The sequence below is a fragment of the Carya illinoinensis genome, chromosome 6 (genome assembly GCF_018687715.1).
Source record: "Carya illinoinensis cultivar Pawnee chromosome 6, C.illinoinensisPawnee_v1, whole genome shotgun sequence".
Classification (NCBI taxonomy): domain Eukaryota; kingdom Viridiplantae; phylum Streptophyta; class Magnoliopsida; order Fagales; family Juglandaceae; genus Carya; species Carya illinoinensis.
Genome location: NC_056757.1, coordinates 10,729,508 through 10,756,394, shown reverse-complemented (window position 1 = coordinate 10,756,394; position 26,887 = coordinate 10,729,508). Strand labels below are relative to the sequence as shown.

The following is a 26,887-nucleotide window of genomic DNA, read 5'->3' as shown; positions in this document are numbered from 1 at the left end:
TGTACCGTTTCATACATCCCTTCCTCACTCCCGTCCACGAATCCACCCTCCCTCCCAAATCAGCATGCTGTCGTGATGCTGGCGGCGAGTTTGAGCCATTTCAACGAACACCTTGTGTGCATCTGGTTCATTTCGTTTCAACAGCTTCATCTTGTTCCTTCCATCGTCAAATCTGTTACAGTATCATCAAGAAATTAGTCACCATTCCAGCAGCATACAAGAGAAATTAGCAAGTGAGAACAGGGTGCTTAACACATGCCCTAATACTCCTCTCAGATCTCCTTTAAGAAATATTGTCTCGATTGATTGGGAGTTGCTGATTTTGTGAATTGTTTGTATCTTGTAGGAAGTTGGTTATAGTGAAGGCGACGTGTTCATCAAAAGAGTGGTGGCAAAGGCTGGAGACTATGTTGAAGTAAGAATTCACGTGCATTTTACATTGGCAGTTAGTTCCTGAAGGTTACGCCTTTGTGATGGGAGACAATTGCAACAGCAGTTTTGACTCTCACAACTGGTAATTCTGGAAACTTTGAATTGCTGATGATTTTTTGGTTTGAGAATAAGTTGAATTAGGTGGGAAAATAAGTATTTTCAGCCCGTGGCTTCTACAAATATTGCAAACATGCTTATGTTAAAATCTTATTCAGTGAAATTATATAAAGATGTATGAAGATTAACATAATTTCGATCAATATTGCTCTGTATTTGCAGTTGTGGGTGCATTTGGGTACTCAGTTGCTCTCGCTAAGAAACGATGTTCAGAAAAAAATAAAGTATATAGAAAAATTGATCATATTGATTTGGGTGCCAACCTTGTAAATACGATGGACATCTAGGCTGTGATGGGAGAGGGCTCTTGGATATTTTCTAACATATTTTTGAGCTCTTTTGCCCAGTTTGGACAGTACTGATATTCATTTTTGGATGTAACATTTGTTTCCTCTCAAATGTTATTACTTGCTTATTTCACCATCGACTATCAATTAGTAATTGTTTTATTACATTTCCTGATGACAAATAAACAAATAAATTATGAGCCACTAGCGTTAGATGTAACTAAATTGATCGATCACATTGCCTGCTTATAGAAGAGGGAGATTTTCCGGGTTGGGACGATGAATAGAATAGTTGGAATAGAGATGGGTTGAGAAGAGGGAGATTTTCAGGGAGAAGAAAGAGAGGAAGCTAGGACTGAGAATGGGATATTTTCCACTGGACTCACACTTACAGTAAATATCATAAGACTATTACGTGTCTTAATTTCATTGAGTGGTGTAAAACGAGGAAAGACACCCCGACCTGTTTGAAACTTTTTATAGTGTGAATTTGGGAAACTTCGGCTAGTTTTTGGTCTCTGGAATTGGGTTCGGGGCTAACTTGATTTCAATCTATACAAAGTTAGCCAGTCTGCAACCTAGGATTCAATGCCATATTGGACCAGCTTAGACATGTTGCATGTGCTATGAGTATTAAAATGCATAATATGCCACAGCTAGCTCCTGCTATAAATGTCTTCAAAATCAAATGATCGATTAATCATCTACACTTGTAAAATCAATGTTGGCTTGCCAAGTGTCTGCTTATTGTAACAGATTCCCAGTCAGCAAGAACTGAATTGTATTAATAAACATAAAGCACAGATTATGAAATAGCTAACATAAACTTTATATCTTGTATTAATTGCTGGGTTGATAGTTCTAAAAATATCAGTGGGGGTGAGAGATTTTTGTAGTTCATATTGACACTGTATGAGACACGTAGTAGCACTAGCGATATCTCACGCTCAATAAACTTTCGTCAAAATGAATATCCAATATGTTATTGTGATACTAAAGCATGTCGACGTACTGCTCATACGGAAGATAATGAGGAGCGCTGATTTTTCAGTTGCCAAAACTTTGAGGTATGTTATTTATTGGTACTCTTGTTTCTTAAGCCAATTATTGGTAATCTTGGTTTGCTAATATGTGTTGATTTTGCAGGTTGGACATTCTTGCGGATTTTTTTTTTTTTTATATGACCCTGAAAAACCACCGTATGGTGAAAAGAGAATCAATCAACTAAAAACTGAATTTCAAAAGATACAACTAGTAATGGATATTGAAACAAGTCGACATCGAGTAGAAAAAGAAACTGAGAGGCGTAAGAGAAAACTTAAGAGTGTCAGTTTAGTTATAGTAATTTCAATGTTGTGGGTACTTTGTTTACGATTTTATTTTGACAAATTCTGTGAAAACAATGTGACCACGATGTAATTTGTTTATGATTTTGTACAATGTTTTTACTTTTTTTTTTTTTTTTTTTTTTTTGGGCTTAGTTCCCAGCCTTTTAATTTTACTCGCATGTCACTCTTTGCATGAAACAACTACTATCTTCCTTGTCATCAAACACGCTATCTAGAGAATATGATGATGCAGAATTTGACTTTTGATTTTGAAGAGCCTATTTCATTTCAAAGCAGGTCATATATTACCCATTAAAACTTTCATGGCAAAGCAGGCCAAACATTGCCCATTACCACTAAACAGCTTATAATTTGTCTTCCAAGCATAGAAGCTGTCAAAGTAATATAAGGATGAGTCCAGGATCGTATTCCACAGGGATAAAGAGTTATCAAAGCGTTTGCGAGATTTCCTTTGTGTAAAAAAAATGTATCGATTATGAAAGATGAAAATAAATGTGAATCTATGTTTCTAAAATTACCAAAACTAAGAAACTTAGAGAAAGTGTGTAGCAAATGAATTAAACTTATCAGAAACAATAAAACAAACATTTGGGATGCAATTTTCACCCATTGATTTGGAGATGGATTTACTTCTCTTTTCACATTCTCTCAATCATGATCCTATTCCTAGAAGTCATGGTCGGATAATATAGTAATGAACCACAATTCTTGGCTTAATAAAACTACTTGGCAGATTATATAACAATTATAAAAAAGTGAAAGAAAACCATCAAAATCTTGTTACTTGTTCAAGTATTAATTGTGCATTTACGTTTACAACTAATCTAAACCAAGAACAAAAAACTTCAATCATTTCTAAATGTAAATTGAAATATCACCTACCAAGTTAATTATTGAAATCACATAACATTGAAGAAAAACCATCCCAAATCAGTCATAAGTTACTCATTGAATCCCAAGTCTAAAATCTAGCCTATCATTTTTAAATTAGCAAAATATTCACAAATGATGAATCCTAACATTACGAGTTGCTGTATTAAAAATAAAATGCCGAATAGAATAAAATCTGAGAATAAACGAAAACGTGAAACACCCAAAAAATATAAATCTAGCACTAGCCAAAAAGTAAGAAGATGCTGAAATCCCATGGTCTGCAAACGGAAATCAACACCAGCCAAAAAAGAAAAGAAAAGGGTGTGGAAAAACCACTAAGAACTTAAAGCAAACTAAGAAAAACCAAAAAAAAAAAAAAAAAGAAATGAAATTTGAGAATGAGAGAGCTTCCGCGCTTGTTCTCCGTCTGAACGAAAAAAAGAAAAAAAAAAATAAAGACTGCTACGACGAACGAAAACGAAGTGAAGTAAACAACAACAGCCGCCTACCTCTGTCGGAACGAAAAGAAAAACTAAGGAAATGACATGCTAAAACAAAGCTACCGAAAATAATCTCTGTCTGGAACTGAAAAAGAAAAGAAAAGTAAAGCTATCAAAAATAAATTCTGAAGCCACCCTCCGTAAAATGAAAAGAAAAGAAATTAAAACTAAAAGACTACTCTATTGCTGCTACTCCCAGCTACCCGAACGAAAACCAGGTGAAGTAAGTGACAAAACCAGCCGCCTCCTCCTGTAAGAAGGACCCCAACCCCTAGACCTAAAACTAAACACAAGTAAAGTAAAAATAAAATGCCTCTCAGGTCTGAAATGCCCCTCCTTTGCAACGAAATCCAGCGTGAGGCATGTTGTGTCCGAGTGTGTGCTATCTGTCCAGCGTGATCTCTTTGGCGTGTGTGAGTGTCCAGCGTGATCTCTTCGGCGTGTGTGAGTGTCTTTGCTGCAGCTTGCAGCTCCTTTTGCATTTGTTTGTGACTTGTCAAGAAGGTCCATTTGATATAATATTTCTCTATACTAAAAAAGGGATGTCAGCAACTACCCTGCAGCGTATAAACATGATATGAGAAGAGTAAAATTAAGATATTTATTTTTATGTGAAACAATTGCATTATCAATCTTTTTAAGCAAAAAAAAAATCAGAATTTATCAATGGACTCAAGTATCATGATCTACTACATAATTAAGTACTTAAATCATTTTTGGTTAAATAATTTATTCACTTAAGTAGCTTAATTATGTAGTTTTATCACTTCATCACACCCCCCAACTAGCTTTTTGCTAGACTCTAGCAAATAAAGCGAATGAATTTATGCAAAGGTGAAATTACTAACTTGAGAAAATCTGAGAATCACATGCCATGAAATAGACTTGTTGAGTTTAAGAACACTGGAGATAGATTAATCTGAATTTTGTATCAACTGTGAGATTTATACACCATTTAGTTAATCAACCAAGGGAATTACATGTAACAAAGCTTACTTCTTCAAGTGCATGGAAATGAGGTTAGAATTCCAAGATCGACTACCAAGAGGCATTAACAGTTTCAATCACAGCAGCTAATCTGAGATAACCATAGTTCTTATTCTAAGTCAAAACCATTGCAGTGGTGTCTTTCACGCTATTACACTTTAAAAGGCGCCTACTTACTTATTTAGTAAGGACCCCAGTAATAGGCAGCCTTTTCCAATACACAAATGTAAATCATTTTTTTTAAAACATGTCCTAGTGGGAGAATCAAGCCTATGAATGTGCGCCTACCCACACTTTCACAAGTCCGCCCTTACTACTAATCTAGCTAAATGATTTTTTCTTTTTTTTTTTTGCCCTGGCTTGTCCCTTTTCTAATTTGGTTCATTCCAAATTTCTTCCTAAGCCATTAGAATATGGTTCATTAGAGTCCCAAACAACTAAAGTGTAAATCAACAAACAATGACCCAATGTAATCTTTCTAGGCATTCCGGGCATGTGTTGTGTGTGTTTTAGTAAAATTTTCAATATCTTTCCCTTGGTTTAACAACTAAATAAAATGGATAAGTTCCTCTTTTGACATATACTCATATTTGCATTACATTCCACATATTCCATGACCTCAACAAATCATTTTCCAGCATGTAAATTCAAGAATAAGAGATTTAATCTTCTTTGAACTCAATACCAACACTCCCCCAAGGTGGACCAACATAAGTGTAAAGCATGCAAACAGAAAAATGAATTCTCTTACACCCCCCAACTAGATTGTAGCATTGTCCTCAATGATGCAAGAGAAATGAAGGAATTTACACAAAGAGAAAAGTTAAGGGGCAAAACAACCAAAAGAAGAATCAAATATTCAAAGAAAAATTGAAGGAAAGAGGAAAAGCAAGTACCTGGACAGCTTTGAAAGGAATGCAAATAAAAACTGAAGAACGAAACAAAACAATGAAAAGAAATGGATAGATCAAGAACCATCAATTAGGATCAAGCAAATGTAGAGTAGATTCCTCGGGTGCAAAGTTAGAAATAAAATGCTTGAGCCTTTGACCATTAACCTTAAAAATGTTACCATTGAGTGGATTCATTATCTCTATAACACCATGGGTAAAAACAATTTGTACCACATAAGGCCCACTCCACCGAGACCTTAACTTACCAGGGAACAAGTGTAACCGAGAGTTGTACAATAACACTTGTTGATTAGGCTCAAAAGTCTTGTGTTGGATGTGTTTGTCATGGAAGTTCTTCATTCTTTCTTTGGACAACTTAGAGTTGTTGTAGGCATCCATCCTCAACTCATCCAACTCAGACAACTGCAATTTTCTCACACAACCAGATTCTTCAATGTTAAAATTACATATCTTAATGGCCCAATATGCTCTATGTTCCAGCTCTACAGGCAAATGGCAAGCCTTACCATACACTAGTCTATATGGAGACATGCCCAAATTGGTTTTAAAGGCTGTTCTATAAACCCATAAGGCATCAGACAATCTCAAAGACCAATCCTTCTTGTTTGGGCTAACTGTTTTTTTAAGGATGTTTTTAATCTCCCTATTTGCTAGTTCAGCTTGTCCATTTGTTTGAGGATGATAGGGAGTAGAGATTTTGTGATGGATACTACACTTCTTCATTAAGGCCGAGAAATGCTTGTTACAAAAATGCGTGCTATTATCACTGATTATGGCTTTAGGCATGCCAAACCTTACAAAAATGTATTCTTTCAAAAATTTTAAAACAACTTGATGATCATTAGATTTGCAAGGGGCTACCTCAACCCACTTAGAAACATAGTCAACAGCAAGTGATGACTTGCAAAATTTCATATTGCAGATTTATAAGATCGCTCGAACGAAGGCTTTTGGCTGCTCGAGCGAAGTCAGGTAGAGTTGAATGCTCGATGTGCGCTCGACAAGCCGCTCAAGGGAATTTAGGTAGAGTCGAACGCTCGATGCTCGCTCGACACATCGCTCGAGGGAATACCGTATTTTTTCAGATCTAAGGTTTTCCGCCGTCAGAGCATATAAAGGGGATTTTTCACCATTTGGCCGTACCTTTGGACTGGATAACATTTTTGGGACAGAAAAACACAGCTAGAAGGATTCAAATCATCTGTTTTGGTGAGGGAATTCCATATATTGCATGTACGTTGGAATCATACACGAGCACAGACGGGAGAAAAGTATTGAAACATTTCCTTGAGTTTTTGAAGACGAGTTGCGGCTACGAGGAGTATTTTTCAGCGTTTATTTTCTTCCAATATTCTCAGAACAATTATGGTGAATTCATTTATGTTGAATTCCCTTTCTAGTATGAGCTAAATTTTATTTATTTTAGGAAAATGATGTAACCTAGTTCCGAACTATGCTTGATTGTCTATACTAATTTAAGACAATTCTCTCTTTGTTTATCTGATTTATTCTGAGTTTATTGCTTCTAATTAACTGGAGATTAATTAAATGATGTTTAATCTTGTGATTTGCTATCGAAAGAGGGAATCATAGGGTAGATCTTGAATATTTTAGCATAGGTAAGTATAGAGATCGAAAGACTTGTATGAACTTATGTAGTAATTAAATCATTGGTCTTATTGTTTTCTTAATTATTTAATTTGCATATTCTTGTGCGAATTGATAAACAAGAATAAATTCCAATTGACTATCGAAAGAGGCTTTTGGATGAATTAGAGATTTGCTAATAGACAAAAAGAATTAAATTAAATTAGTTGGATGAGTAAAGCATAGTGAAGAATTAGGTGAAATCGATTTCCTAGAAGTTTTCTTTCCCATTAATTTGATCTTCGAAAGTCAGTTTTATTTCCTTTGCGTATTTCTCTTTGAGTCGATTTTAGTTTCAATTGCAACTACAAAAATCTTAGTGATTCCTCTAGATAAAATCGAGATTAGTATAATTTTGGTATTTGGCAAAAGTAAGGTACCAATTCCTGAGGACGATACTCTTCTTATCACTTTATTATAAAACTACGATACTGTGCACTTGCAGTTTTACACCGGTTAGCAAGCAAAATGTATAAATAGCCATAAGAAGGAAATGGTCCCAAAAAATCTATTCTTCAACAATCAAAAAGTTCAATCACTAGTATGGGTTGCAAAGGTATCATATTTCTCCTAGTGATTTCTCCTAATTTCTGACAAGGTTCACAAGTTTTACAAAAATTAAAAGCATCCTTGAACATAGTTGGCCAATAAAATCCACTTTGAATATTATGACAGGTGAACCAAGGAGATATGATCTAAACTTATCCAATGCAAAGACTATAGCTAGTAATTCTTTTTCTGTGGTAGAATAATTCTTTTGGGCAGCATTCAAAGTCTTACTAGCATATGGCATATGCCAGCTTATTTCTTCGTTGTCCAAGTGTAGCCCCCACAGTAAAGTCACTTGCATCACACATTAATTCAAAAGGAAGTGACCAATCAGGGGGCCGAAGGATAGGTGCCATGGTGAGAAATGTTTTCAACTGATCAAAGTAATTTTGACACTCTTTAGTCCATTCAAATTTGACATCATGCATTAAAAGTTGACAAAGAGGTTTAGAGATAAAGCTAAAATTCTTTATGAACCTTCTATAAAATCCGACATGCCCTAAAAAAGATCTAACACCTTTCACATTTTTAGGCGCAGGCAAATTTGAAATCAAGTCTATTAGTTTTATCTACCTCTGTGCCCTGAGGAGATACAGTATGCCCCAAAACTATCCCCTGTCTTACCATGAAATGACATTTTTTTCAATTTAATATCAATTATTTTTCTTCACATCTTTTCAAGACAACTTGTAAATTAGACAAACATGCATAAAATGTTTTTCCAAAAACTGAAAAATCATCCATGAAAATCTCTACAATGTCCTCAATCAAGTCGCTGAAAATACGTAACATGCATATTTGAAAAGTGGTTGGGGCTTTGCATAGTTCAAATGGCATTCTTTTGAAGGCAAAAGTCCCAAAAGGACAAGTGAAGGTAGTCTTTTCTTTATCTTTAGGGGCTATTTCTATTTGATAATAGCCAGAGAAGCCATCTAAAAAATAATAATATTCATGCCCCGCCACTTTTTCTAAAATCTGGTCAAGGAAAGGTAAGGGAAAATGATCTTTTCTAGAGGCAGTATTTAATTTTCTATAGTCTACACACATCCTCCAACATGTGGTCTCCCTAGTAGGCACCAATTCTCCCTTGTCATTTTCCACCACAGTTATACCAGATTTTTTTGGAACAACTTGAATTGGGCTAATCCATTTGCTATCAGCAATGGAATAAATAATGTCTATGTCTAACAATTTCAAAACTTCATTTTTTACCACTTCTTTCATTGTGGGGTTTAGTCTTCTTTGCATTTCTCTAGAGGGTTTTGAGTCCTCTTCCAAATATATCCTATGTGTGCAGATGAAAGGGCTTATACCTTTGATGTCAGCAATGGACCAGCCAATGGCTGATTTGTGTTGTGCCAAAATTTCCAACAACTTACTTTCTTTATCAGGAGTTAAAAGTGCACAAATTACTACTGGAAATGACTTTTCTGGTTCGAGGTAGGCATATTTCAGCTCCGAGGGCAATGACTTTAATTCCAGCATTGGGGTCTTCTCATTGGAGGGCTGTGTCAAGGCTTGTAGTGCTGGTAGTGGCTCAAATTTCAGCTTCCACTGCATCTCATTTGAATTTTCTGTAGCACAAAGAGAAGAAAATTGATTAGTGGAATCAATTAAATCAAGGGAGTCTTCTAGATCCTCCCAAAGTTCATCACAATTGTAATTTAACAAAGAATTTTCAGCAAGTAAGGATTCCAATGCATTGACTTCTTCAATGTCTTCAAGTTCTTGAGGTTGCTTGCACAAATTAAAGATATTCAATTCTAAAGTCATATTTCCAAAACTCAACTTTAAAACACCACTCCTACAATTAATTATAACATTAGAAGTTGCTAAGAATGGTCTTCCTAAAATCACCGGTGGTGAGGAGTTTGAGTGGGATGACAACTTCATATCCAATACCACAAAATCCACAGGGTAATAAAATTTATCTACTTGGATCAAGACGTCCTCAACAATACTCTTAGGAATTTTTATGGATCTATCGGTAAGATGCAAAATGATTGAAGTGGCTTTTAATTCCCCTAACCCCAATTGTTCATACACACTATAAGATAATAAATTAACCCCCGAACCTAAGTCTAGCAAGGCCTGGCCAATCTTAGAATTTCCAATGACACATGAAATGGTAGGTGAACCAGGATCCTTGTACTTAGGTGGTGTGTGGTTTTGAATAATGGCACTAACTTGCTCAGTGAGAAAAGCCTTTTTTTGTACATTTAGTTTGCGTTTCACAGTGTATAAATCTTTCAGAAATTTAGCATAAGCAGGAATTCATTTAATAGCATCAAGAAGTGGAATGTTAATCCTAACCTACTTAAAAATTTCTAAGATTTCAGTATGCTATTTGTCTTTATGCAAAGAAAGCAAACGATGTGGAAAAGGTGCATGAATGAGACATGCATCATTATTTGAATCTGAAGTGCTTGGCTCACCACTAGCTAGAGGAGGGTTAGCTTCTTTACCTGACTTTCTTACACTATGGACAAGGATACCCACGACCTTACCATTCCTCAAAGTTATAATAGCTTTTACTGATTTCACATTGGCCCCTTCACCATTATTCTGAGATGATTGACTTTGCACTTGTGGATTGGGTTGGGTTTGAGCGGGAAATTTTCCTTTCTCTTGGTTACTTAGAGTAGTGGTTACTCTAGTAAGGGTCCCTTTGATGTCATTGATGGCTTGAGCATTTTGATTGTTGACCATGGCCTGACTTTGCATAAACTGTTGTAGGGTAGCAGTTAGCTGCTGAATGGAATCTTCCACTCCCTTTTTCTGCATTGGAGAGGGCTAATTTGCAAAGTAAGAGGGTCCCAACCCTTGGCCAGCTGCTCCATATGGGGTATATTAACTTTGTCCTTGTGTTGATGGCCCGGGTTGTTCATTCTTCCAGCTGAAATTTGGATGACTTCTCCAACCTGCATTGTAAGTATTAGAGTAAGGTCTAGAAAAATTTTTAGAGATCATATGCACAGGGTTGGATTAATCAAGCAACACTTCTTTAAAAGTAGGAATTGTTGGGCATGCATTAGTCACATGCCCTAGATCTTCACATATGTTGCATTTTTCAATTGATGGCAAAACATGCATTTCATTGACTTTCTTAAGTTTTAAAGGCTCTAACTTTTTAGACATCAATGCAAGCTTAGCATGTAAATCATCAGATTCTTTCAAGTGGTATTTACCACCCCCACCAACACATTTTTTATTTTCAGATCTATCATACAAGTCAAAAACATCCCAAGATTGAGCATTTTCAGCCAAATAGTCAAAATATTCAAACGCTTCCTCGGGCCCTTTGTTGAAGAATTCACCATTGCACATGGTTTCTATAAATTGCCTCATTTTTTGTTGCAACCCCTCATAGAAAAAACTAATGACCCTCCAATTCTCATATCCATGGTGAGGACGTGCATTTAGGAGGTCTTTGAATCGTTCCCAACAATGGTAAAATGTTTCCACATCCTTTTGGCAAAAATTCATAATTTGTCTTTTCAAGGTATTGGTTCTATGCATGGGAAATTTTTTTTTTAAAAATTCAGTTTGCATTTCTTGCCAAGTCCCAATGGATCTTGGTCTTAAGGAATTCAACCATGCCTTAGTCTTGTCTTTCAAGGAAAATGGAAACAATTTCAATCTTATGACCTCTTCAATGCATGTTCTATCCATAAATGTGGAACACACTTCTTCAAACTCTTTGATATGCAAGTATGGATTTTCAGAGTCCATACCATGAAAGTGTGGTAGCAATGAAATCATCCTAGGTTTGAAATTAAAAGCATTTGCATTAAGAGATAAAATGATGCAAGAAGGGGTGCTAGTCTTAACAGGCTGAAGATACTCTCGAAGTGTCTTGTTTTGATTTACCATTTCCCTATCATGATGTTCTTCTTCTTCAGCCATGTTATCATGAGTGTCAAATGATGATTCAAATGCTGAATTAAGAGAAACAGATGATGCACTCGATGATGAGGTTGATGATTCAGTCCTAGCAAGTCTATATGTGCTATCCCTATCCCAATCAGACATGCAAGTTTAGCACAAAATAAGATAAAAGTAAACAAGTAAAATGAGAGGGAAATATATCACCCAGGCTGTAAAGAGGTTCACAGCTCCATAAACGTCCTCTCAAGAAAAAGAGAATGCTTTGACAAACACCCGTTGTCCCCGGCAACAGCGCCAAAAACTTGATCAGCTTATAATTTGTCTTCCAAGCGTAGAAGCTGTCAAAGTAATACAAGAATGAGTCCAGGATCATATTCCACAGGGATAAAGAGTTATCAAAGCGTTTGTGAGATTTCCTTTGTGTAAAAAAAATGTATCGATTATGAAAGATGAAAATAAATGTGAATCTATATTTTTAAAATTACCAAAACTAAGAAGTTTAGAGAAAGTGTGTAGCAAATGAATTAAACTTGTAAGAAACAATAAAACAAACACTTGGGATGCAATTTTCACCCACTGATTTGGAAATGGATTTACTTCTCTTTTCACATTCTCTCAACCATGATCCTATTCCTAGAAGTCATGGTCGGATAATATAACAATGAACCACAATTCTTGGCCTAATAAAACTACTTGGCAGATTATATAATAATTGTAAAAAAGTGAAAGAAAACCATCAAAGTCTTGTTACTTGTTCAAGTATTAATTGTGCATTTACGTCTACAACTAATCTAAACCAAGAACAAAGAACTTCGATCATTTTTAAATGTAAACTGAAATATCATCTATCAAGTTATTCATTGAAATCACATAACATTGAAATAAAACCACCCCAAATTAGTCATAGGTTACTCATTGAATCCCAAGTCCAAAATCTAGCCTATCATTTCTAAATTATCAAAATATTCACAAATGATGAATCCTAACATTACGAGTTGCTGTATTAAAAATAAAATGCCGAATAGAATAAAATCTGAGCATAAATGAAAACGTGAAACACCCAAAAAATATAAATCCAACACCAGCCAAAAAGTAAGAAGATGCTGAAATCCCACGGTCTGGAAACGGAAATCAACACCAGCAAAAAAAGAAAAGAAAAGGGTGTGGAAAAACCACTAAGAACTTAAAGCAAACTAAGAAAAACAAAAAAAAAAATAGAAATGAAATCCGAGAATGAGAGAGCTTTCGCCCCTGTTCTCCGTCTGAACGAAAAAAAAGAAAAAAAAATAAAGACTGTTGCGCCGAATGAAAACAAAGTGAAGTAAACAACAACAGCCGCCTGCCTCTATCCAAACGAAAAGATAAACTAAGGAAATGACATGCTAAAACAAAGCTACCGAAAATAATCTCTGTTTGGAACCGAAAAAGAAAAGAAAAGCAAAGCTATCAAAAATAAATTCTGAGGCCGCCCTCCGTAAAATGAAAAGAAAAGAAATTAAAACTAAAAGACTACTTTATTACTGCTACTCCCAGCTACCCGAACCAAAACTAGGTGAAGTAAGTGATAAAACCAGCCGCCTCCTCCTATAAGAAGGATCCCATCGACCCCTAAACTAAAACTAAACACAAGTAAAGTAAAAATAAAATGCCTCTCAGGTCTGAAATGCCCCTCCATTGCAACGAAATCCAGCATGAGGCCTGCTGTGTCCGAGTGTGTGCTGTCTGTCCAGCGTGATCTCTTCGGCATGTGTGAGTGTCTTTGTTGCAGCTTGCAACTCCTTTTGCATTTGTTTGTGACTTGTCAAGAAGGTCCCTTTGTTATAATATTTCTCTATACTAAAAAAGGGATGTCAGCAACTACCCTACAACGTATAAACATGATATGAGAAGAGTAAAATTAAGATATTTATTTTGATGTGAAACAATTGCATTATCAATCTTTTTAAGAACAAAAAAATATCAGAATTTATCAATCGATTCAAGTATCATGATCTACTACATAATTAAGTACTTAAATCATTTTTGGTTAAACAATTTATTCACTTAAGTAGCTTAATTATGTAGTTTTATCACTTCATCAACCACTCCCATGGCAGATATTTGATGAATGGCTCAACCCATAACTGGCAAGAGTACTGAAAGGTTTTTATTTCCCTAGCCGAGGGTTGAAAGTAGAGAGTAAAGAGTGGCTAAACTACCTCATAGACATGTAAGATAAAAACATCCAACTCCAGTTTACATGATACATTTCAGCTCAATTCATTACTTTGTGAATTTGACATTATCAGATAATGTCACAATGTACTAACAAACAAAACTATTATTCTTCCAACAAAGGGATTAGACGCTTTGTGGACCCATGGAATGCAACATAGCCGAATGGCACATTCCAAATTTCCAATGTTCTATTAAGCATCACAACGGGGTCCCTCTATCTTTAGAAAGGTAGGGCGTTTTCTCATTTTTCTCTTGAACTCTAGTTTGAAGTGTGTGACCTACGAGTGATATGACCTTGTGGGAGTGAAATCCCTTAAACTTACAATCAATTTGAAGACTCAACCAAGATAGCCAAAATCAAGTCAATGGAAAAACCTATACTCGTTGAGGAACTTGTTTCAAGAATTTAGATTACATAAAAAAAAAAATGCTAATTGCAAGCGCCCTGTGTAGATGGCGTGCAAACGGCATAGCCACATCAGTGTATTCTCCTTTTTCCTTCTAGCTCTTAATTTTATTCTCTCTCCTCTGTAAATATCACATCCGAGTCTGGTGTTATTGGGACAATTGATGGTGATGATGCAGGGCTCTCTTGGATTATTACTGATAACAACAACGTCGTCGCACAGTGCTTCTATACCGGAAAGTAGAGAAAGAGAGTTGTAATCCCTCCCTCTCCTCGCCTCTGACCGATTGATCTTCTTCTCCAACTGACCTCTCTCTCTCTCTCTCTCTCTCTCTCTCTCTCTCTCTCTCTCTCTCGTTTCTCTCTCCCTCTCCGTATAAAGCAGACAGTCACCATTCTAAACAAACTTCAGTTACAATTTTTTCTTTCTTCTTTTTCGACGTTTCTTTGTTTGCATTTGTGTAAAGAGTACCTAGAAGAATGGGTTTTTTTTTTTTTTTTTTTTTTTTTTTAAGACTAGAAGACTGGATTTTGTTTTGCTTTCTAACATTTTGGTATTTAGCATTAAATTTAACTTTTCTTGATTCTGGGTTTAGGCTTGCCAGTGTTTGGATGGAACAATCTTCTTAGACACCATTAGGGGACGCGAGGTTACACAGTCCAGCCGCCATGAGAAGAAAAGAGAGAGTGCGAAAGAGAGGTCTTATTTTTCTTTTTCTACTTGTTCATTTTTGCTCCTTATTTTATATTTTTATTCTACGCCAGACATAATATACAGCCCATTACTTGCCGCTTGCACGCCACGCTTGTACCTAGCAGAGCTGTTATATAAAACTCTAGACTCATTAAAGAACCTGTCTCAAGAACTCAAATTACAAATAAAGAACTCCATAAAGGTTGTGATTTACCTTTGATAAGTTCAAAAGTTCATTCAAGAACAAGAGGAGATAAACTCAACTCACAATGAATAAAATTCATCAAATTTCATAAACATGTTAAAATGAGACTACAAAGAGTATTTAAACCAAATCCCAATTAAAACCCTAATCCATCATAATGCAATTTCTTTCAAAAATACCCTTGAGTGAATAGTAACGCGGCTACAGTAACTTAAAAATCCTTTTGAAATCCTGACTCAACAAAATAAAACATATGTGAGTCAAACATCCTCAAACCCAATTATTCTATAATTCTTATAACTAATAAAATAATTCGTTTTAATGAAATAAACAAGTCCAAAACTTTCAATCACATAAACATAGTAATAGACCCCAATTTATGTTGCACTCTTCCATAACTTGTATTAGGTGGATGAGAACTAGATCTCCTTATTTCAAGCCCATATTGAATATTGATCTCTTGCTAGACTCGTCCCAAGTGAATTTAACCCATTCTTGCATAACTTACCTGATCTTCCTAACTCTTGATCTTGTGATTGTCCCATTTGAAACTTTCAAAGGATCTTAAAGACTTGGTCCACCTTGATGCTCATCATTTGAGTTTCATCATTTCATTGTTAATGTGTTTTGTCATTATAGTGTGCTACCTTTTCCATGGCAAAAGAGCTTTCCAATCTCTATGAGGGTTTGTGTAATGCATGTCCTTGTGGTGGGTCCTTTAGAAAATGATTTTAAGGAAATAGACGGGGAATTACGGTTCCTTTTCAAATTTCTTTTCCTTCTATGCCAGGATATAAAAGATTCAATGTTTATAAATAAAACATGTTTATTAATTTAAAAGGTTACAATAGAATACATTAAAATTTTAAATTTAAGTCTCTCGTACAAAACGTTGTGCCTAGGCTTTCGTACTCTTCCCTTTGAGCTGTGTCTGTCCTGACACGTCATGCTCATCTTGTCCTAGGGTGGACACATATAAAAACTAAAATGAGTTGATGATTCATAAGCATTACTTCATACAATTAAAATATAACAATATAGGTTTTTAGTCATGCAATCATCACTCCATACATATCATACATAGACATTTAATTCATTTAAAAATGTTATGAGATGAGCTTTTTCTTTTAAAGGGTTTTCTTCTCGTAAACAGTTCCACATGCCTCGCTGTCTTTATCTTTTAAAGAGTCTTATCATGTATATATCTTTTCTTACATGCATACATTTTTTCTTATTACTTTCATTGGCCGCTGCACAGTGTTAAGTCCCTTGTGTGAGGGTTAGCGGTCTTTTGGACCTTGATTCCACTCGTGGCCATGGGTTGGGAATCTATTTCGTTTGTGTGTAGCACTAGGTGTATTACCAGTACTGTTTACTTGGAATTGCAATTTGCCCAGTCCAGTCCTTTAGTACCCTTATCCGTTCATTCATGGCCGTTACGTCTTTTCATACGTTAAAACATTCAGTCATTTCATTCATTTCAGTTCTTTCAGTCCGTTCATTCTTAAAAGTTATTTAAAAGCATGAGCTTAAATATCATCATTCATGGCATTATTTAAAACATTAGTTCATGGTATCATTTAAAGCATCATTTTTCATAAGGGCATTTTAAAACACTTTCTTCGCGTCATTTAAAGCATAAGGCCTATACCTCTCATTTCATTTCATGAAAATATATCCATTACTTACTACGTATCCATTCACATGCATACACTTACATACTTAGGGTGCATAAAAAGAGGCTGCCAATGAAGGCTGTTACATACTTAGACTTTAAAACTTATACTTATCGTTCTTTCGTAAAACGTGTTTCTAGTCATTTTGTAAAGGAAAAACATTTCATTTATTTAGAAAACTCTAGAAGAGTATGAATATAATACTTACCTTGACTCCATGCCATACTCATTCCAAGCAATTTATTCGTGTGCGTGTCAGATGGCAACCTACATGCATACACATAACCTCATGTCATTCTTTATCTAGTACATAAGCTACTATACTAGAAATAGAACTACACTTCACTTGGAACACTCACCGTCCATCCCTGGGTTCTTACTTGCTATTTACTATGCTAAAACCTTTGAAGTCCATTTACCGTCACTACCTCCGTGTTTCACCTTGGGATTAAGATATTAAAATCTTCATCTTACTTTCTATTAACCCTATTCTGATGCATGACTCAGACCAACTAAGTCACATCTGGTACATGTGTCTCTCAAGATGTCACATGTATCTTACCCAATACTACCTTCATGCTTCCTAGCCCATACTCAATCCTCATTTCCAACCATACATGCCACATGACTTGAAATCAACTCTAAGGCTTAAACATCGTGTAACCATGCTTAGAATAGATTATCCATTATATATGGTAAATCCGTCTAGTATACGTGTCTCACCGGATGCACATGTACCTTACCACTTTATTACCTAAGATCAACTTATAGTCCAATGAACCCTTGCTTGTATAAACAAGCTTCATATTCCGATACCAACTTCTACTCAAACCCGATCAACAGGATCTTCCTATTTCGCGGCCCCCTTACTAGTTCATACCAACACTTGACACGATAGGGCTCCATTCATCACTACATCTCTGTGATGTCACGTAGCTCGAGATAAATTTTGAGTTAAGTCATGCCAACCGTCATGCTTCCGATGCGTTACTCTTACACTATCCCATCGCTTTACACATACTCTAAGCCATAAGTCAACTACAAGGTGACACCTGTTACTTGGATTAGCCACATCACAGTTATTTTGGGACACCATTACAAAGTTTTCAATGCTACATAATACGCTCTATGCTCCTTTACTACACGACTATCATTTTATTCATGACATACCATATGGTGCATCGTTAGACAACATGGAGTATGCATCATGAGTAATCCCTTCGCTACATCACGTATTACCACAATGCACACCATATGGTGCATTGCCACATGACATGGAGCACATGCCACATGTATTATCTTCACACTATGGCACACGTCACTACAGCACACGCCACATGGTATATTGCCGCACTACATGGAGTACATTCCACGTGTACTCCCTTCACTATATCACACTGCATTATAACTATGGCATACACCTCACACCCATACTTCACAACACAATCCACAACACTACACAATTACGCCAAATACTTCACTACACAGCCACACTTCACAGCGAACCCCATAATATTAACAGCACAGTCCATAACCTATCAACTAACATTTAATATAAATAAGGGATAAAGGATTATACCATCGGCGGGATAACCCATGCATGCTCACTGCCCGTCACGATCAAAGACATCGAAAGAGTCGTACGTGGCATTAAACTGTGTACAGTGGCTGTTTGGGCTACTAGAGGTGGCTACAGGTATGGATCTGAGCGGGGAAATGTTGAGCCGTAGTCCTAGAGTGGTGGCCTCATGGTGGTGCCAAGGTGGCACGCGGTGGATGCATGGTGGTTTGTGGAGGGGTTTTAGGCAGTGGCTCTCATGGCATGGAAATTCATGGGTTTCAAGGCTAGGGGTAAAGGCTAGCCATGTAGAGTTTAAGGGAAGTGCAGTGGAGCTATGGTGGCGAGATTGTGGCTGTATGGTGGTTCACTAATGGCGAATTTGCCCATCAGGTGGAGGAGAGGTTGTGAGAGAGTGGGAGAGAGTGAGAGAGAAGGGGGGGACTTTGGTTGGGCATGGGAATTGCTAGGGAAGATCGTGGTGGTCAAGGGGGGCCGTTGCTCGTGGTGTGCTGGCGTAGGTAGTCGTGTATGGTAGTGCAAGGGTGATAAACCCATGTGAAGGGCTTGTGCGATGTAGAGGTGGTGCAACGGAGAGGGAGAGAAATGGGGGGAAAGGAAGACCATAGGGGTGAAGCCCATGAGATGGTGGTGCTGATGAAAGTGTTTAGTGGCCTAGCTGGCCACGCACAGTCATACAAAGGAGGAGAATGAACTTTGAGACCCATTCGGTTGAGCTACCGTAGGAGGAGAGGGAGGCTATCATGGGACTCATGACTGTTGGGGTTGAACTCGTGGACGGCATGTATTGGCACCGAGTTGAGGAGAAGGGAAGCATGGCCATGAGGGAGGGGGGATGAACCGTCAGGCTGGGAGAGAGGGAAATGAGAGAGAGAGGAAAGAAAAAGTAGACAGAAAAAACTAGGGGCTTGGGTATTTAATCCAGATCCATTATTTTGGGATCTTCAAAACAATCTAACGGTGAGTTTAAATATTAATTTAAAAATGCGTAAGTATTTATTTAATTTAAAATACTGAGAGGAATCAAAATAGAATATTATTCTATAAACTAATGTTTATAGAATAATATTCCTTCATTATTAATTAAAATGATAAAGTATTGTTAACTGCTTGAAGAGAATAAAACTATTTAAATTAATTTAGAGTTTTCAATATATTTTAAATCTCGTAATATTTTTAAATGAATAAAATCATTTAAATTAAATAATGTTTCACAATTATAATATTTTTGAAACTCTTAAAAAATATTATAATTAGAGTTCCAAAAATATTATAATTATGTTATTTAAAAATTAAGTTTAGTCTAATAACGTTGGAAATATCTCATATACATATTTACAAGACATTAAAAATATTCGTAAATTTTAAAATAATGGACTTGCTTTAAAAATCTATTTGGCATATTTTAAAACACGCCACTAAGGCTCGGCACATAAAATAAGACTCGTAACTATAAGAGAAAGAAGGAACGGGTTGTTATGGATATTTTCAGGACATTAAAAATATTCATAAGCCTTAAAATAATGGGCTTGCTTTAAAAATCTGCTTGATATCTTTTAAAACATGCCACCGAGGGTCGACACGTAGAACGAGGCTTGTAACTATATGAGAAAGAAGGATCGGGTTGTTACAGTATGTGTCTTACTGAGGAAGAAAAACAAGAAATCCTCATCCCTCGGGAGGAAATATTGATGTCCAATGAAAAAAGCGAGAAATGCTTAGTAGTCGTAGTGGTAGCTGACAAATAAGTTAACAAAGGTGTCTTTAGGTCCACCATGAGCAAGGTTTGGAAAGTACGGGGACAGGTCTCATTGAAGGATCTTACACTCAGTAAGTTCCTAGCCAAGTTTCAAAGTGTCCTAGAGAAAACTAGGATTCTGTCGGGATGACCATAGTCCTTTGATAGGTCCTTTCTTTGTTTACATGACTGCGATGGTTGCCTGGTGCCCAAAGACATTTCCTTTCTTTGGAACCCTTCGGGTTACAATTATACGATCTTCCTTTCGTTGGTATGAACAAAATGATGGGAGAGTGACTAGGTGCAGCAATGGGTGAAGTCCTAGCAGTGGGTGTCGACACTAATGGGATAGCTTGGGGGAGCTTCCTGAGGGTTAAAGTACTAGTTGACATAACTAAACCTTTGATTAGAGGTTGAGTTATTAACATGGGGGAACAACGATTCTGGATCCCATTCAAGTATGAATGGTTACCATTGTTTTGCTTCCATTGTGGGGTAATCAAACACCCAAGGACAACATGTCCAAACTCCCCTCAGATTGGAAGATTACGGGAAGGGTCAGGACCTCAATATAGTTTATGGCTAAAGGCTAGTCCTCAAGTGAGAAGCTCCTAGTCTTTCAGTAAGAAGAGAGATGAATTTGAAAATTCAGGGGATTGGCGCCAAAACAAGTAGGAGTCCAACATGTACAAGGATATTGGGATGGGGAGTGGTGCAAAGGGATTAGTTCTGCTACTTCTAATTGAGTTGGCTGTGGAAGCTCTGACACTCACCAACACAGAACCTTTTCATGGAAGGGAAACATGAATGGTGCAAAAGGATAGCATGGGCTCACTTTTCAGACAAACTCGAAGAGTCTCAAGACTTCCTTTTTTCCTATTGGCATGCATATAGAAGAATCCATTGCCTCCAGGGTGGCTACACCAGATGCCTCTCCTCACCTGGCTTTCATATCTCTTGGGGATACCAGCCCTATTAGAGAAGACAAGCAGGTCACCTCTCCCTCTCAAAACTCTCTTCTCAAACCCTTGAATGTTGGCCCAACAAAAGAAAGGCCCACATGGAAAAGAAAGGCTAGGGGGCTTGGGCCTATAGCCCACCATGATCCGAGTGACTTCCCTATGAGTGACAGTAGTAAACCCAAACCGAAGAAGAGACCTGGTGGGGCATATTCATGACCAATTATGACTAGGAAGAGAACTAAACAAGCATGAATGGCAGAGACTATACAACAACCCTACCAGTCCCCATGAAACATTTAGCCTCGAAATGCTAAGGGCTTGGGAACCCTCGGTCAGTTCGTGAGTTTCACCTAATAGTGAAGGACAAGAGCCTAGAGATTATTTTCCTATGTGAGACTAAATGTAAACGAGAAAGGATTAAATTAATTAGGAGTAAGCTGAACTTTGACCATGGCTTTGTAGTAAATTATGTAGGTAGGAGTGCTGGTCTTACTTTCCTCTGGAAGAAAGAAGTGGAGGTAGTTTTGGATTCCTACTCTAGCCACCACATATCTCTCTCCATATGCTATTTAGTAATGAACAAGAGGTGGACTGTTACTGGTTTCTATGGGTAACATGTGGCTGCCAAGAGGAAAGAGGGATGGAACTTACTAATGCTTATTCATTCCAACACTCAAGCCCTATTTATGCATGGGATATTTCATTGAAAATCTCCTTCAAGATGAACAACTCAGGTCCCATGCTAGACCATTTCAACAAATGGAGGATTTCAAGATAGTTATAGATAAATGTGCTCTGATGGATGTTGGCTTCATAGGCTCCAAATACATCTAGTGCAACAAAAGGGAGGGAGCAGACTTCACTAAAGCATGTTTGGACAAGGCTCTTGCCAACAAGGAATGGATAGACCTATATAAGCTCAATTCGGTTCTTGTCTTACTTGTACAATGCTTAAACCACAACCCCTTTTTAATATCCTGCTTGAATCCTAGTTCAGGACAGGTACACATATATAAATTATTTAGATACGAAGCAGAATATGGTAAGAGAGAGGACTGTGCCCAAATTATTCAAAATGCCTAATTACAAGGCCTATCACACAGATCCAAGGCTACTGTTACTCGAGAAGGACTAAAAATCTATAGAGATAAACTGAAAGTCTGGAGTAGGGAAGCATACAAAGAACAAAAAAGGATTCTCACACAGAAAAAAGAGAGATTAAGGATGCCAACACAGGTCAATTCAGTGAGCAGATAAAATTACTATAGAAAGAGGTGGATGACCTCTAAGAGGATGAAGAATTGAAATGGTGTCAATAGGCCAAACAAAGTTGGCTTAAGGAGGGAGTTAGGAACACAAAATACTTCCACCAATTTGCTTCACATAGAAAGCAAGTGAATTCAATCAAGAGTATCATTAATGAGGAGGGTCTACAAGCCAGTACCTAAGAGGAGATTGCTCAGGCTTTTTAAGGTTACTATCATAATTTCTTTTCCACTTCTGACCCTTTAGGTGTCGCTGATCTCCTTAACTCCTTTCAACCTCTAGTTACCGAAGATATGAACTGGTCTCTAACCAGACCTTTCACTAAGGAGGAAATCAAAAGAGCTATCCTTGACATGAATTCACTAGGTTCCCCTGGCCTGATGGGCTCCTAGCAATTTTTTACCATCACCACTGGTCCATCATTGGCAAGGAAATTATTGAGGCAATTATTGAAGTCCTAAACACTAAGCTGGGATTCAAAAGACTTAAACCACACCTTCATTTCCCTTATTTCCAAGAAAAAAGCTCCTAAGTTTGTAACTGACTATAGACCCATTAGTCTATACAATGTCTTCTATAAGATCATTGCTAAGATGATTGCAAATCGACTTAAACTCATATTGCCTAATTTAATCTCCCCTATCCAAAGTGCTTTTGTTCCAGAGAGATTAATATTTGACAATGTGATTGTGGCATATGAATTTCTGCATTCCATGCAACACAGACTCAAAGGGAAGTACAATGGGTACATAGCCCTCAAGCTTGACATGAGCAAATCTTATGATCGAATAGAATGGAGCTTCCTACATATTGTTATGATTATGATGGAATTTGATAGCAACTGGGTCGAGTTGGTTATGAATTGTGTCAATAAAGTCAATTACTTAATCTTAGTGAATGGGGTCCCACAAGAGTCCTTCCAACGTACCAGGGGTATCTGATAGGAGACCCCCTCTCCCACTATCTTTTCATTATTTACTCAGAGTTATTAACTTTTTGTTTGAATCAAGCTAAGCAACAAGGTCTAATATCAAGTATGCCAGTGGCCTAAGTTTCTATGCATGTCAATCACTTATTTTTTGCATACAACAGCCTAGTCTTCTGCAAATCAAATCCAGAGGAATGGAGTAGATTGCAACACATCCTTAGCACATAAGAACTTGCTTCTGGATAGTGCCTCAACTTGGAAAAGACTTCCATTTTCTTTAGTAGCAACACCAAGCAACCCAATTAGCTATGCTCGAGCTTGCAGGCATAAAAGCTTTTGGTACCTTTGACAAGTGCCTTAGGTTACACTCCTATGTGGGAAGGAACAAGCAAAAGGCTTTTTAGCTTAGTTTTGGATAAAATCAAAGGCAAAATTTCTAACTAAAAAACCAACATACCATCCCCAGCAAGAAAGAAAGTCCTGCTAAAGTCTGTGCTATAGTCAATTCCCACCTACAGCATGAGTATTTTCTAGCTTCCTAAAGTCATCTTGAGGAGACTTAACCAACTTTTGCAGGGTCAAAAGAAAATAGCTCCAAAATTCATTGGATTAATTGGAAATCTCTTGGAAAATCATAACATGGAGGGGGTTTGGGGTTTAGAGACTTGAACACTTCAATCTTGCTTTACTTGCCAAGCAAGGTTGAAGACTCATCCAAAATCAGACCTCCCTTATTGCCCAAGTGCTCCAAGCCAAATATTACCCCAATTCAGATTTCTTCTTAGTAAAAAAGGAAGTCACTGACTCTTATGTTTGGAAAATTTTCTTATCTGCTAGACCTTTCCTAGAGGAAGGGCTCCTATAGAGACTAGGCAACGGTAGCAACATAAGAATCTAGTTAGAAAAATAGTTACCAAGGCCATCAACCTATCAAGTTCAATCTCTAGCAAGCATCCTGCATCCTAAGGGAAAAGTCTCTAAACTCATCAATCTAGACACCATGCAATGGGATCTCCCTCTCATTCATGCCATCTTCTCATATCAAGAGGCTAGGTTGACCTGTAACATGCCTATTAGCCCTTGCAAAAACCAGGATTTGCTTTCTTGGAGGTGCTCAGGCAATGACAAATTTTCAATGAGAAGTGCCTACCATCTGTTGGGTTCCATGAGGGCGGAAAGGATAGGCTAGTCCTCTAGGCAGAACTCTAGATTGAAATTCTAGGCCAAACTTTGGGGTCTCAAGGTCCCTAATGGCATGAAATCCTTCCTATAGAGAGTAGCCCAAGATGTATGGTCTTTAGGCTCGAGGAAACTTCAAAAATCCAGTGTCACAAAAGGCCCTTTCAAAGAAATACTAGAACACATTTTGATTCAGCTCTCTCCAGAGGAAATCTTTAAAGTGGTTGTCACCACCAAATTTCTTTGGCACAAAAGGAACTCCTATGTGTTGAAAAACTTTTTTGCTTCCCCTTTCCACATTTCCAACAAGATCAAAGCATAGATGCATTTTTTAAGCTCATGGCAAGAGTTTAGACCGTAGAAACAACAAGCTCCTATTCTAGCTGACAACCAGTGGACATCTCCTCCTCCAAGTGTCTTCAAAGCTAACTGGGATGCACCTATAGATAAAGAGAATTTGAATGTTGGCATTGGCATGGTTATCAGAGACTCCAATGGGTGCATTTCAGCTACCCTTTGCTCATGCAACCCATTGACCCTGGATCTCCTGCTAGAGGAAGTAGTTGCTGCACTTCGAGCAACCTCCCTATGTGCTAAATTGGGCTTACAGCAAATCATCCTTGAAGGGGACTCATTCTCTGTGGTTAAGACGGTAAAGCAAATAGAAGAAAGCTGGAACTTTGGGCCTTATAACCAGGGACATTAAGCTCTTCCTTTCTAAGGCTCGTAACTGGTCCATTAGACATGTTCCTGGGAATGTCAATGTCATGGCATATTGTTTGGCTAAGCATGCTCTAACATGCTTGGATGAGTGTATTTTGATTGAGGATTATCCTCCCTATATACAACATCTGATCTAATGAATGAATTTGATGTTCCTTTCAAAATATATATATATATATATATATATATATTAAGCATGCCAACTCATAAACCAAAAGCAGGTCAAACACATCTTATAACATTTTCTTCAACCTGAAATGATAGATATATGATAAAGAAATTATTTGTTCTGCAACTCCGAATGTCGCAATTACTAAGAGTACCATTCCAAAAATCTTCCATATAACAACCAAACACTCATCAATGATGAAAAAGATATCTTTGCAATTTTTTTGTAGATATACGAAAAACAAAAATGAACTTAAGATTACATAGGGGTGAGACCTAAATGCATAAATACCATCAGTCAAAAATTCAGGAAGAAAACTGCTACCATGTAATAAATAATGTTATCATCTAATAAATATGTATTACAGAAAAAGCCATGGTCACAATGTCTACAATTTACAATAGCCACATCTTTATGGAGACAAAAAATATGTCATCTCCACCAAAAAATATGTCATCTCCACAGATGATACTTCACAAAAAAATAGTCATCTCCACCAATTATACTTCTCCCATAAATAGCCATCTCCACCAATTGTAGCTAGGCTCTTTCTTGTATTTGAGTTTTGCCTATTTATTAGGATCAATAAAACCTTTTCTACCTATAAAAAAAAAATAAATAAATAAAATAAAAATAACTCCACCAAAATTGCATCATTTAGAAATAATGTCTTTGATCATTATCCTGATCTGAGAGATACAATCCTCCCCTTTGCACCTAAATCACAAACAAAAAGTCACAACTATCCTTTCAAAAAAAAAAATGGCATATTCAAGTCGACACTACATTCATTGAAGGAACAGTCAGTCTAATATGAAGAGCCTCCATTTTGTATACTTGATCAGGTATGTACTGTGAGTGGCATAAAAGAAATATGTTAAAAGAACCAACACACTAAAAATATGTTATACCATAATGTAGTTTAAATTACCTTTGAGAAAAAATGCCATTTGCATTGGTTTTAAGTGATTGGAACGGGCGATATCCGTCTTTGGCTTGTTCCTCGGTGGATGCTCAGTTTATTTATTTACTTCGGAAGAAAAAATAATGATGAGCAAATGATGATAGAAATACTCGATGAGAAAGCCTAAATATATATGTTCCTAGTAATGTGATCATGTTTGGAAATTTACATTCTTAAAGATATGATTAATAAAATGATATAACTCCCATCAACACAAGATTAAAAGGGTGGCTTGAACAGTGAGTTAAAGATGAGATGAGCAAATATTTAAAGTTAAATAAAATATTGTTAAAATATTATTTTTTTTAATATTATTTTTGTTTTGAGATTTAAAAAAGTTGAATTATTTATTATATTTTTATACGAGAGTTTGAAAAAATTGTAATGATTAAATGAGATGATTTAAAAGATTTGTTGTACCCAAACAACCCCTTTTATATTTTTGAGATTCACTACAATATGAATTGTGATTTTTATACTTTTTAATTCTCCAAATACAAGTTTAGAACACGCAAACTTCGTTCAAATAAATATTTAAAACCCGCTATAAAAGATGATTTTATATATAAATATATATATAAGCTTGTACAAATTATTTTTGTTTAAAACTCATTTTCCTTAATTTAAAGCTAATGCAG

The 26,887-nt window shown here is 36.6% G+C and overlaps 1 long non-coding RNA gene across 2 annotated transcripts; it reads left to right on the top strand.

The window, feature by feature from the left end:
• Positions 1-2,263, top strand: LOC122312993. Of its 2 annotated transcripts, none has more exons than XR_006243255.1 (2): positions 1-233; positions 347-2,263. It is a non-coding gene; the product is annotated as an uncharacterized LOC122312993 (long non-coding RNA). The 2 variants fall into 2 exon arrangements; XR_006243254.1 differs by having other exon boundaries at positions 1-244.
• The last annotated feature ends 24,624 nt before the right edge of the window (positions 2,264-26,887 follow it).